The following is a 12,766-nucleotide window of genomic DNA, read 5'->3' on the forward strand; positions in this document are numbered from 1 at the left end:
TTACACCCTCGATCGCATATGGACTCCTTCGATGCTTCGTAAACTAACACCAACCGATGCTGCTACCGACCTCGAGCCCTGGGGGGAGACCACACGCGCTAAAGCCTCGGCGACAAACACCTCGGGCACAATCGAACCGAGCGACCACTCGCAGGGGGCTTGCGGGCGTGTGTGTGCGAGCTCGCGCGCCAATTTCCGTTTCGATTCGATCAATTTCGCATTTAATGCAACCTGACAGGCGTGTAAACGGTCCTCAACACCGTTCGTGTTTGTTCGTGAAGGCTGCTGCTGCTGGGCGGCAGCTTAATGCGGCTGCGTTGGTACGCTTTGTTTAGTCTCGCTTGCTACTAACCGCTGCAATTACTCGAGGAAGTGAGTAGTAGGAAGTAGTAAAAGTGCTGATTGTGTGTGATGCACTCGATTTTGCGATTCAATGTATTTTCTTAAATTAATGAAAATTACATTACTAGTGCACAAAATAAAGCTTATCAGGTGTTTTAGTAGATTAGTATATTCCCTTCACAGAAAAGCTTTATATCATCAATTCAAAAGATGAAAATCACCAATACAACCATCTCCAAACCCCTGATTTATTCTCAATCAGCGTAGGATATCGAACACGCATATTTAAATGTATTAAACGATCAAACCTTGCTTCTCCCTGTCCGCTACATTCTTACTGCCCTCCACACACTAAATCCCATTACCATTCTACATCCACTTACAATTCAACAACACACCGAAACACTTGCTTTCGAAAGGAAAAATCAATCTTCTCTTCTCCTTCTCTCTCCTTCGCTTTTCAACCCAATCGACTTGCACGCACTTCACAGGTTTCGTAATAAAAAGCGGCGCCGAATCATTACTCACGGCTCACGGCCTGATGTGACAATGTTTCCGCTTCCCCATTTTCCCCGCTCCGTCCAAACGTTCCAAATGCAATCGATCGATGCATCGCGGTGCATCAGAGAGAATCGCGAGCGCAAAAATCGATCCAACCACGTATGCTGGACTTTGCAATCGATCCAGTCAAATACCTTCCCTGCCCCACCAGCACGGCTCACCGAATCGCAATGGAGAGGTGTCGTTCTTCTCCCGCCGACCTCCCAGTTTTTTTGTTTTTTTTTTGTGGCCAAAAAATTGAATGCAAGCCATTTCGCAACATTGTTGCAGCGTCGGCAACTTGACCAACATACGTTGATGCAGGCATATTGCGTACCTGCCGGGGGGCGTGGTGGCGCAGGAGATGACATCCTTTTTCGCTCACACTTTCTTCACCTGTGAACAACTGTCGCTGAATGTCCGAACGGGAAGTTCATTTTTCATTGCACAATGGCTACCTTCCATTCAGTTCTCTCTCTCTATTTCTCTCTCTGGGTCTCTTTCTCGTCGTCTTGTTTGCCAATTGCTGTATTTTTTGGGGTCGAGAATGCACCACGAACGACGGAACCGGGGAAGAAGGCGAATGACAGCGCGCAAACCCAAAAAAAGAGACAGAGAAAACCTCCTTTTACATCCCCTAATAGGAATACCACCGGTATCGAAAACGGTTCCCAATGGTATGCTAAATATGCTTTACCGCTGCTGCTGCTGCTGCCCCTGCGCTTCCTTCCGCCCACTGTTGCAATTGCAATTCCCATTTTGAAGGTTAGCCAAGCCAAGCCAGGCTGCGAATGTTGATGCACCCGTATGCGAAGGTTTAGAAAGTGGCTAAGCAAGTGTGCGTCACTGTGGGCAGGTGTGGGCATGCAGAGTCCCCCCGTGCCCGAAGAGGAGGTCACTAAGATTGACCTCACTAAACGCATGTGTTTGTGTATATGGCAAGGCAAACATGGACCTTCCCTTCTGCACGCGACAATCCTTCCAGCACGCCCGAGCCAATCGATCACACAGCCGATCCACTCTCCTTTCTCTTTCTCTCTCTTTCTCTCTTTATCTCTCTCTTCGGCAGAGACATAAACCAAAAAGCTTGCGCGAATTGAAGCAATCAAATCATAAACGGCTAGAGGAAAACATTGCTCCCCCTGGGGGGCCTCGCCCTTGGTCCCAGCCAGGCGATGCGCGCACCGCGAGTCTCGCGTGACTTGAACGAAGGTGAAGCGACGAACCGTCAAACAAACCGTCGCAAAGCAAGAGAGAGAGAGACAGCGCCCGCGATCGCAATCATTCAATTCATCGCTTCTGACCCCTTACCCAACCCTCTCTCTCTCTCTCTAATCGCAGGCCATCGTTTGCATCGTCTAGCGGTGCATATGATGCCGGTGGAGGCGGTGGAGATCCATGGGAAGGCGGGCGATCGCGAAATTTGTGTTATTTTTAGCTCGAGCCCCAGCTTCCCAAGCCACCCAGTTTAGCGGACTCATATTCAACGAAAGACACCACCACCATTAGATAGCCGCAGATTGAGCCGGCGCACGATGTAAAGTCCCACCGATTGTATGCTGGTGGGTCCGCTTCTCGCACCTTCCCTCCCCTTCCATGCTGTATGATGCTGTGTTTACATTTATATTTCAATTGCATTTATGACTTCGATTAACAATTGCCGATAGTGCTGCCGATGTGAGTGTATGTTTGTTTGTTTGTTTGTTTTCTGGCTTACCTCTCCCCGTTCTTGTGTGTGATGGTCCAAGAAGAGTCCATCGCTGGTCATTTTGTAAGCTTCAGTTTGTCTGTGTTTGTTTAACCCCATCATCTCACCCCGCATTTTGCATTCCGGTACATCGCGATCGCCGATGTTATACAATGTAGCTGTTGCGCCTCCCGCCTGGCAAGCTGGGCAAACGGAATAAAATTTATAGCGCCCCCGTGGAGGGAAAAGATCTATCCCGCACTCTCAGCTGAGAATGTAATTGAGCAAAGCGAGCCCAACAGGTACCCAACGCTCCCCTCTTCCACCTCCTGCTCCTCCATCGACGTACGATTCGGCATTCATACTTGAGGGCACGAACGAGGTAAAGGCGAATAGAATGCTGCCCAGCAGCAGCAGCAGCAGCAGCAGCAACGGCCCTACAGGCGGCCCTTTACTCTTAAACCAATCGATCGGGAGCAGTGTCGAAACAACAACAGCACATTTCGACCCAAAACACGCAAACACGGTTGAGCCCAGTCAACCAACCACACACACAGAAACTAAAGGCAAACGGAAAAAGGAGGCTCACGCGCCCACCGTACGAAGCAGAAGGCTGTGGGGGATGGTTTTGAATAACATATTATGCTAATAAAATGATAAATATCACTGCATAATTATGTGCCCGGTCGCAACCATCCCACGCCACTTCCTCCTGCCTGTAGTGCTTCCCAGCTGCTCCTGCCTGTTCCTCATCCCACCCGGTCCTTCCCGCTGCTTCACAGAACAGGATTCGAAGGCAGCCAACGGCAGAGCGTCTTCATCTGCATTCGAGGCTGGGTTTGGGGTTGGTTTTGTTTTGTGCCTCGTTTGCCATTCACAGTTCTTCACCAGGGCGGACTTTCTTTCGCCTCTTGCCTTAAGCCTCATCGTGGTGGTGCGCAAGTGGAAAACAAGTGGTAAGAAAATTGTTTTCCACACCCACTGTTCCCCACGCTGCCCGCACGTGTGATCATCCACACACACACACATGCAAGGGGTTCTGTCTTTATCGACACTGTGAGTCACACTTTCTTTTCCATTTCGTTTTGGTTGGCGTGGTTGAGAAATAATGTGTTTCATTGATCAATTTGGAGCAGGTATTAAGTCGCAGGTGTCTTTGGAGCGGTTTGAGTCTTCCGCTGGCGTGCAATATGCGAAGAGCCGTTTTATTCAAAGAATTATTTCTAATTTATGTCCATCTAATACGCAATCATCTTTTGATAACAACAAAATCTCCACAACATTTTACCAAAGTATCAGCAAAATATTCTTCTCACTACACTCTCTCTCTCTCTCCTTGCATCCTCGTAGCTTCTCCACCTTAAAAGGCTCTACGTGACAAAAATCAAACCTGTCAGCGGCAGCAATCGGATCATCGCTAAATGGACTCCTACTCAGCCGCCTTCCCTTTCACCCTTCACCACAGCACCGACACACATCCCGATAATCCAAAGAATCCACTCAAACACACACATTCATCCACTTTGTTTTTTGTTGCTATCACGACTTTCCCACCGAATGTCGTTCGTCGCTTATGTGCTCGCTCAAATCATCGCCTCGCGGAACGCATTGGAAGCATTCTGCATGCCGTTCTTGTCGTTTCTTTCGTCTTTCTCTCTCTCGCTCTTTCGTCATGTCGTAATTTCGCGTCACAAAACTTCATGCTTTGAAAGATTCCCCGCTTTGGTGCCCGAGAAACGACCCGGGCACAGATTAGAGTGAGATAATGTGCTTTTATTTACGACATAATAAATGTTCGAATAAAATATGTACTGTCCGGTGCAAAACTGTCCCACCGAACAGTGCAGGAAGGGGGGGGGGGGGGGGTTGGATGATGCCGAGCGTACGGGTTTGTTTATTGTTATTATTATTATTGTTATTACTGGACAACAGCACACACACTGGAGAAGAAGAAAAACAGTTGGAAATGGAAGTGTCCTCTCGCGGAACGGGCTTTTGTGCGGGTGGGTTTTGGCCTTAGCCTTCGGATTTTGTCCACCGGTTTTGCAGCCGCGCGGAGATGTATTTATGTGCATCAACTGCTGGGAGAAGCTTCTTGCGCCGGTTGGCCGATGAGATGAGATGCGGATCGATGTACGCCAAAGATAGACCATTTTTGAATGCAGCGAAGACATTCAAAGCTCTTTTTTGCATTTTTTTAATTGTTATTTATGTCTAAAATATTGCAAGCGAGCATGATAACTGTAGTTCATCAAATCATGCACAACAAATCTATATTTTTGGAAACTAATCATATCACATAGCCCTTGTTACCAATACAATATTATTAAACACATCTCCTCGCTCTTTGTTGCCACTACCACCGACCAACTTCCCCGTAAACTGATTTCAACCTAAGCATGTTTATTGAACACATCGCACCAACCTGCCCACACCTACCTGCTAAGTGTGGTGGCTTTTTCGTACATCCAACACCTCCAACACCAGGGCGAGCGAACCGGCCAACCAGGCGAATGGCTTCATTTGCACAGCGTTCGGTAACAGAACGCAGGGGAGGAAATAAAGCAGCCCAACTCATATGCAAAACCAGGCTGGTACCAGGGTTGTTGGAGCATCCGAGACCGTGCCGAGAGTGTTCAATGCTGACGGTGGTGCAGCAAAACTCTGCTCCACCACCCTCTCTCTCTCTCTCAAGCGCACGAAGCGCAGAATCGGCAGGGGATGTGAGAAAAAGTCAAAGGTGTGTCATTAACTGGTGCGATTAAGATCCAGGCACCGGTTTTCTCGGGGAAGGTGAATCGCACAAACGATCGTTGATGAGTTGACGAGGGCGAGAAGGAGGCGCAGGGTGGAGGGGTGGGAGAAGAACATTCTGCCGAGCTAGTAGTAAAAGGGGTGCAGAAGCAGGGCGGTTGAAGCAAAACAGAGAACGACAGCAAAACGACAGCAATTAATTGCTTGACTTAATTGTCTAAATTTAACATCATCGCACTGTCACCGGGGTGTGAGGAAGATGAAGAAGAGCTGAAGAAGCACGGTCACGGGAAGGGTGGGAACCTCACAAATGGAGAAATCAATGTTATGGTTCGTTTTGCCCCCTCTCTTTGCATCCCATATCAATTGGAATCATTTAATCGAGCATTTAGCTTAACAAACAGACACACGATCGACGCAATGCGATCGCGAGCTGAACAATGAGTTACAACATTGTTGCAGGCTACTAGATCGACCAACGCTTGATGCATCCCTCGTTTCACGGGCTGGGAGCATATGGACGCATTAAAATACCCCACCCCAGTGTACTCACACTTTACACTCCGAAAAAGGGGAAAACGCAAATCCAAAGTGCAAACGCAAATGAGACACGAGTTCGTCGCCTACTGCGAGTGGTTGAAGTCTTTCGCCTGTGCTAACACCAGCCAAGGAGCACGCACGAAACAAGAAAGACGCACACACTGGCAGCCGAAAACTGTTGTAAAACACATTTTTATTGACATTTCGTACGTAGCTCGATCCGTCCGTCCTGCCGTCCGTTCGGCTCGTAATTTCGCTGGCGATCCACTCCGTCTCGACGATTGCCCCACCGTACCATCTCAATCAACCATCAGCTGAGCCTCCAACCCGAGTGCTCCTCACTGAGCAGGGAAAGAAACCAACGACGAACAGTAAAAAGCGCCACACTTTTACAAGCGCTGCCTGCGCCACAACACTGCGCAAACGCTCATTTAGAACAAGGGCGAAAACGAGATAACGACGATCCGACACCATCCCCCCCTCCCCTCCCCTCCTTGTGTTTCATTCCTCCCCCCCCCCCTCCCCTTTGCTTCCCCCCAAACAGGGGCTGACAAACCGGCGAGGCAAAACGAAAGATTTCAACGACCGCGACCGGGCTCTAACGCCCGGCTTCCGTTAATTTAGTGACAAATTATACACTATTAAGTCCGCAGCAATCGTTAGAAAATTTGATGGTAATAATTAATCTGTACGCTAATAAAAACAAACGATCTCCGTTGCTCCCAGTCGTTCCTTTTCCTTGAGCGGTTTTTCGGTTTACCGCTTCCGTTCCTCTGTGTGTCTCTCTCTTTGGCTGTATGTATGCATGAGTTCGTGTCACTTGAGTTGAATTAGACCGAAATCGTTGCTTTCGGTGGACTGTGTTGGGTGCTTAGAAGAAGATAAAACCATCATACTGCCATGCAACGATTAATATCCGTAACAGGGGCGACATTCACCACTGCCCGTGTCGGGTAGGTTGATTTGCAAAGACATCTTCCGCACTGTTAAACACGCTGTGGTTGAATTATTCACATTTAAACTCGCATCTTGCCACCGGTTTTGCTTTAAACAGAAAATGCATTCAAATTTCATTATTTGTACTCGTTTGCATTATTTTATTTAATCCATCAAAAGCCCACTCTATCTTCGTCAACTAAAGCAAACAACTCTCTCGTTGGCTTGCGTTTCCTCCCATTACAACCTCCTGCTTTAATGTTTTAATTAGACCTACTCGATGGAATTAATTTATTGTCCCCTTGCAAGTGCCCATTTCTCTAAGCGAATAATTTAAAACTAAGCTCAAACTCCGTCACCCGATCAGTTGCCATAAACTTTACGCGAACATGCGCAGCACCGCTCTCGCCAGGCAGTATATATCTTTATCCCAAGCCGTGTAATTACCGATCAATAAAAATACGTCCTAGCTGAGACGAGAGACGTCCGACGCTAGCGCAGCCATGTCACTTAGGCGGTTGAAGCAACAGATATGAAAAAAAACTCTCATTGAATGTAGCTCCCGGTGCATGCTAATAAATATTTTATTGCCCACCAACACCTCCGGGTACGCGCTCGAGCAGAAGTTCTGCATAAGTAAGCTGATTAAAATAAGTATTTTGCTGAAAATGCAAAAACAAACTCCCAACCAATGGCAAGAGCGAAAGCTCGGAAACGGAAACTCGCTCCAGATAATGCGTGCATCATCGGATCGGGGGGGATTCTGTTCCCGCCTCATTGATCGCTTTCCTGCATTTGCACACTCGATCCACCACTCGTCACCACTCCGGGGCGCACGCTGATAAAGATAAGGATATGAGCGATATTGTATGACACGTACAATCCTGGCTTTACTGTCATATATCCAATTTTATGGTCATTCTACACACCTTCCCATCCGTGCCTTTCTCCCTCGAAACCATCCCCGCACGATCGCCACACCGCGGATTGGCACACATTAAACATCAAACGGTGCAGCAAATGACAACACTTTCAAGTGGACAGCGGAGCCAAGTTGCCTCACTTCACTCTTAAGCTGACGGTTGTTGACGGTCTCGAAATGCATCCCAATGCATTCGGGCAGGATATATGCTCGAGAGAGTCCCCCGCCGAAAACTCACTTTTAGTACTTCGCTCTGTTCGTTTGTTTATTGGCGCGTTTCGTTGTTTTGATGATTTCTTTTCTCTGCTTTTCCCTCTCCCATTTCACCCAGATCGCTCTGCGTGTGCTTTGTGCCATTTATTCGATCCATCCTCATCGCCGTCGTCGTCGTCGTCATTTTCGTCAGCATCACCACCGCCGTCGCCGTCGTCGTCGTTGTGGTCATCATATTATATCGCTCTATAAAAATGTAGTAAAAACACCAGAAATGTTTTTCTCATCTCATCACCAGCACCGAACGGATCGAGTGTGTTCCTTTTGCGTATCGATACCCTTTTGCGTATCGCTCCCTCGCCTTCGAATTTAATGCTCTTTTGCACTGTGGGATTTGGGTTGCTGTTGCTCCGCTTGTTTTTAACCTCTCTCGGGTGTGCTTGTTCGACGTTTATTGGGCTACATTTTTTGCCAAAACCCTCGGTTTCATGGAAAAAAAAGCTTACAAACCTTCTGGTCTAACGTTTCAGGAAAGAGTGCAATTTATATGCATATTATACTTTTACGCGATTGTGGTCACATTTCTATCGCTGGAAACGATCACAACAATAACTGCATAGGAAAGTGTGATCAAAAGTATAAAAAAAACATATTTAAACAAACGAAAACTCAATCACAAACAACCGATCGGGCATATTCTTCCCCAAACGCGTCCTAGAAAGACTTCAACGATCGCACAGAACACGAACCGGAGAGAAAGAGATTGCATGAGGATCGTGTCCGATCCACGCTTGCACACGTTTACGGCGGTTGTCATCCCTCGCACCGTCGGATGTCTTCCACTTCGGCCATTGCATTTTATTGCCCTCCCTCTACCCCAGTTTCATCGATGCACCGATGAACCCCTTCCGCCCGTGCTGGAACGCGCACGGTCCTTCGTCTAACTAATTGCCCAAAATCACGACTCTAATCCATTTATGAGGCCAATAATTTCCAAGCTTTACACCACCACCACGGCTCGGTTTCACCCCTCTGGCTCCGGGGAATGCTGTGCCTTTTTTTCTCGCCTTTAACCCTCGTGTATCTGTATGCATTTTTCTTTCCAAACAATTCAAACACTAAAACGCGCGCGCGCGCTCGCTTCGTTTGAGGGTGGCTTGTTACGGAGGGCTAGATGACACCGGGCTCGGTGCAAAACGGAGAGGACACGCCATTTCTTCTCCTCCCATTCACTTCCTTCCCACCACTCTTGCACACCGTGATCAATGAATTAGAAGTATGGCCACTAATCTGATGATGGCTTTTATATGGCGGGGAGAATGTTTTTTTTTTTCTTCTATACATTAGACACTAAACATTAGATCCTAAACATCTTAAATCCATTTGCCAACGGTACTTACCAGCCGCTAACGACGAAATATGAGAAATCTATAATTTAGGTAACATCTTTTTTCCACACAAACCCGCCCCAACACCTTCTTCGCATGAGAAATCTCTGAGCTAGCCGCCAAAGTGTCCACTTCATTCCCCGAAAAAAAAAGAAGCCAAACGCCCCGATTCGGCACCGACGGCATCGGCGATCGGCGATCGATACGCTTTAAGCGGCTAAATAATGGCTAATCGTTTTAGGGTTTCAGGTTAGGCTTTAGGTGACGTCTGCGCCCGGTCTGCCTCCGAATGGCTTACCGTAATGGCTGTATCCTGCATCACTCATTCTAACGACCGTCGCTGCGATCGTTGGAAGCTTCTAAAAGCGACATGGAGCAAGAATGCGGAATGCTTCTGATAAATAGAAAAGTTGGCTCTGCTTTTTCCTTGCCGTCACACAACCAACCACTCGAACAGGAACGGTTTTAAGGATCCATTTTGATAACTATTGTAGAACTAGCACGCAGAAGCGAGAGGGTATCTACACACCGTTAGAGAAGGAGTGAAAAAGACACCAACCGTTTGAAGACCACATTTGGAAGGGGGAGGGAAAACCAACAATCCCCGGGCGCAAAAGATATATTGTAATGGTTATTGTTATTGCAGGCCAAGATGAAACGCCTGTAGTTATGGTTATGCTTGGTTATTTTTCGGTCTGCATCTGGAGCGGCGAACTGGCATGGGAGTGCGGAGCTTAGGATTTGGCTGTGCACTGCCCGCCGTTTCTTTTCCCCCCATTGTCACCCAGTGCAGTAGTTCCGTTTCGCGCCACAAAAGCCGCACCCGTGGCGCAACTTTTTGGCAGAAGCGGCTGAAACGCCCCAACCCCCCACCCGGAAAGATCAATCCGATTGTGCCGCCAATGGGGAAAAGAGGAGGAGGAGGGGGAAGGGAACAATGGGGATGATGAAGCAATAATTTTCGGGATATGCGTGGCTGCCTGTGCAAAGGGAAATGGATTGTGACCGGATGCAACCTTCTCTGCTATTTGCCGGCTAGTCCATTACCGTTCGTTGAACTTGTTTAAACAGCAAGGAGCAAGGGCGAACAGCAGGGCATTAGAGGGAAAGGAGAGGCCTATCAGCGCTGAATTGCGTTCTAACGGAATTGTAACAGCATCCTTGATCGATAAGACGATTTATCGATCGATCAGGAAGGTTGAAGAAAGAGATTATTTAAGTTTATTTAAAAAAGAAAACATAATGCCTCAAATGACCAGCTGTGGGTATGAATTCAACCCACCGTTACATTCCACTGTGAAATATTGCACACGTTTCAAGCTGAAATATTTCACCGCATTGAAAATCGATACTTTATGAGTCGTTACACGGTGTTCAGTGTGGCCAGATTAGTTTGGCGGTTTTCGGTAGGCGCATCAACATTTTATCGGTAGTTTTCGGTAGGTTAAAACTCGAAGGTAAAAGATTTTTTAAGGCCCCCCCTATGGCAATCGAAGCAGCCCTGACAAGAAAAACGAGATAGTGTGCGGTTGATCGGTCATGCAATCTGTCAAATATTCAAAAAATAAAGTTTGTTTACATTTTGAACCGAACGATAGCTCTCACGATGTACAACGGCGAATGATTAAAAAAAGCATACATCGGTGATGAAAGTGTTGTGTGTAATGTGTAAAATAAACATCCGAAAAATTATAAATGGCGGTAGAATCGACTTCGCACGCCTGAAAGCAGTTTAGGGTAAGTAAAGCATAGCCAATAATTGTAATATTAAATCAATTAAAGCGGTGTTTTCTATGCAGCTGTTGTGCAACCGTGTTGAGCCGGCGAACGTTCGAAAGCGGGAAGAAATAATGCCGGCAATCCAACTAAACGATGTTCGATCATGGAAAACAAGGTAAGTTGTAATGAACGTAAGTAAGTAATGAACGTAATTCTTCCACCAGGCTTTCCAAAGTCACCTTACTTGCAGCTTCTCCTTGTTCAACAACTGCAGTTTCATCAGCTTCCAGTTTCGAAATCAATCTAGCTCGGATGTCCGCATCCCGTGGCGATTGGAGTCCACAGACAAATCGGAGAGCTTTGAATTGATCCGACGTGAGCTTGGAAAGTTGAAATGCTTCGTAGTGTTTGTTGACCATGGCGGCATACGAAGTAAAATCATCCGCGTCACTCTTGGCGTACTGCAGGCACTGGTAACGGGAGTGAAAACCCGACTTCTGGCGACCAAACAACTTCTTCAGTTTTGTAATGGTCTCATCCAGAGAGAAATCGCGAGGATGCTTTGGCAGAATAGCAAATTGGCATTGGCAAATTGGCATCAAAGAATACTCCTGCGTCCGGATCGTACAGGAAATCTTGGATTCCATTTGCCAACGACTCGATTGTCTTCTCGCTTCCGCTAGCCGCCGTCGAAAAAGTTCGATTTGCTAAAATTTCGATCTGCTGCTGCTGCTTCGCGACGAGATTCGCCAACTTGCTCGTTTGGTGGTTAACTTAGAACTTATTTATTGCTAAAGAAGGCATAGGCTACTATGCCTAGGAAGCGAAATTATGCTGAGGCAAAATCCCACTGATTGGTAGTCATAGCCTACTACACAAAGCCCGCTCGCCGTTGGACGCTTGGACAATTCCTTTTACAGGCATTCGGTGACCAGTTTGCGAAACGTCTTGCCGCACGCCTGGTACAGGCCCTTCTAGTTGTGGTACGGCGCAGTTCCGGTCGCTATCTCGATCGCGGTAAAGCCGAACGACTAGAAGCCGTATCCGTGGTCCAGCTCCATCTCCTCCGGCGCCATCCAGCACGACGCCAGCCGATAAACGTGTGGTACACCTTCTGCCGCGACATGTCTCCATCGGTGGCGAGCCACGCGCTCATCCGCTATATTTAAGGAGCCGTAGTCGCCGGGCAGTATGATGGCCACCTTGATGTAATGGATGTAATGTAATGTACCTCGAACGTAATGGGCAATGCGAAATGTGCACTCAATTGGCAAGCGCACAGCAAGATCCAGCAAACGTTACCGACAGTCTTTGTCGCCGTGAAAATGCTTCTAATGCACGGGTGAGTTGGATTATAACTACAAGCATACGTTTTTTTTTTCTTTCTTTAGTTTCAGCTAATGCCAGACGAACGATCGAATGACTGTTGCCTCGGAAGGGAGGTCTCATTGCGGATACTGACTTGGATGTGATGCCACCGAGTCGATTGGTCGCAGTTGGCCCTGGTGCTTTGAATGAGGCGACATCGGAGAAGCTGAACGCTTCGTGGACGTGTTGTGTTTAGATTAGGAGCGGGCGTGTTGTGTGCAGATCTCGATCGGCGAAGTGCTGTAGTGATTTTGTGTAGTGATTGTGTCTATATGTATGTTTTAAGTGTGATTGCTTTAGTTTTATGCAACTAAATCATGAGCATCGGTTTCTGTATTGAATACTTCGAAAGTATTT

Source organism: Anopheles coluzzii, chromosome 3, assembly GCF_943734685.1.
Source record: "Anopheles coluzzii chromosome 3, AcolN3, whole genome shotgun sequence".
In the NCBI taxonomy this organism is placed as follows: Eukaryota; Metazoa; Arthropoda; class Insecta; order Diptera; family Culicidae; genus Anopheles; species Anopheles coluzzii.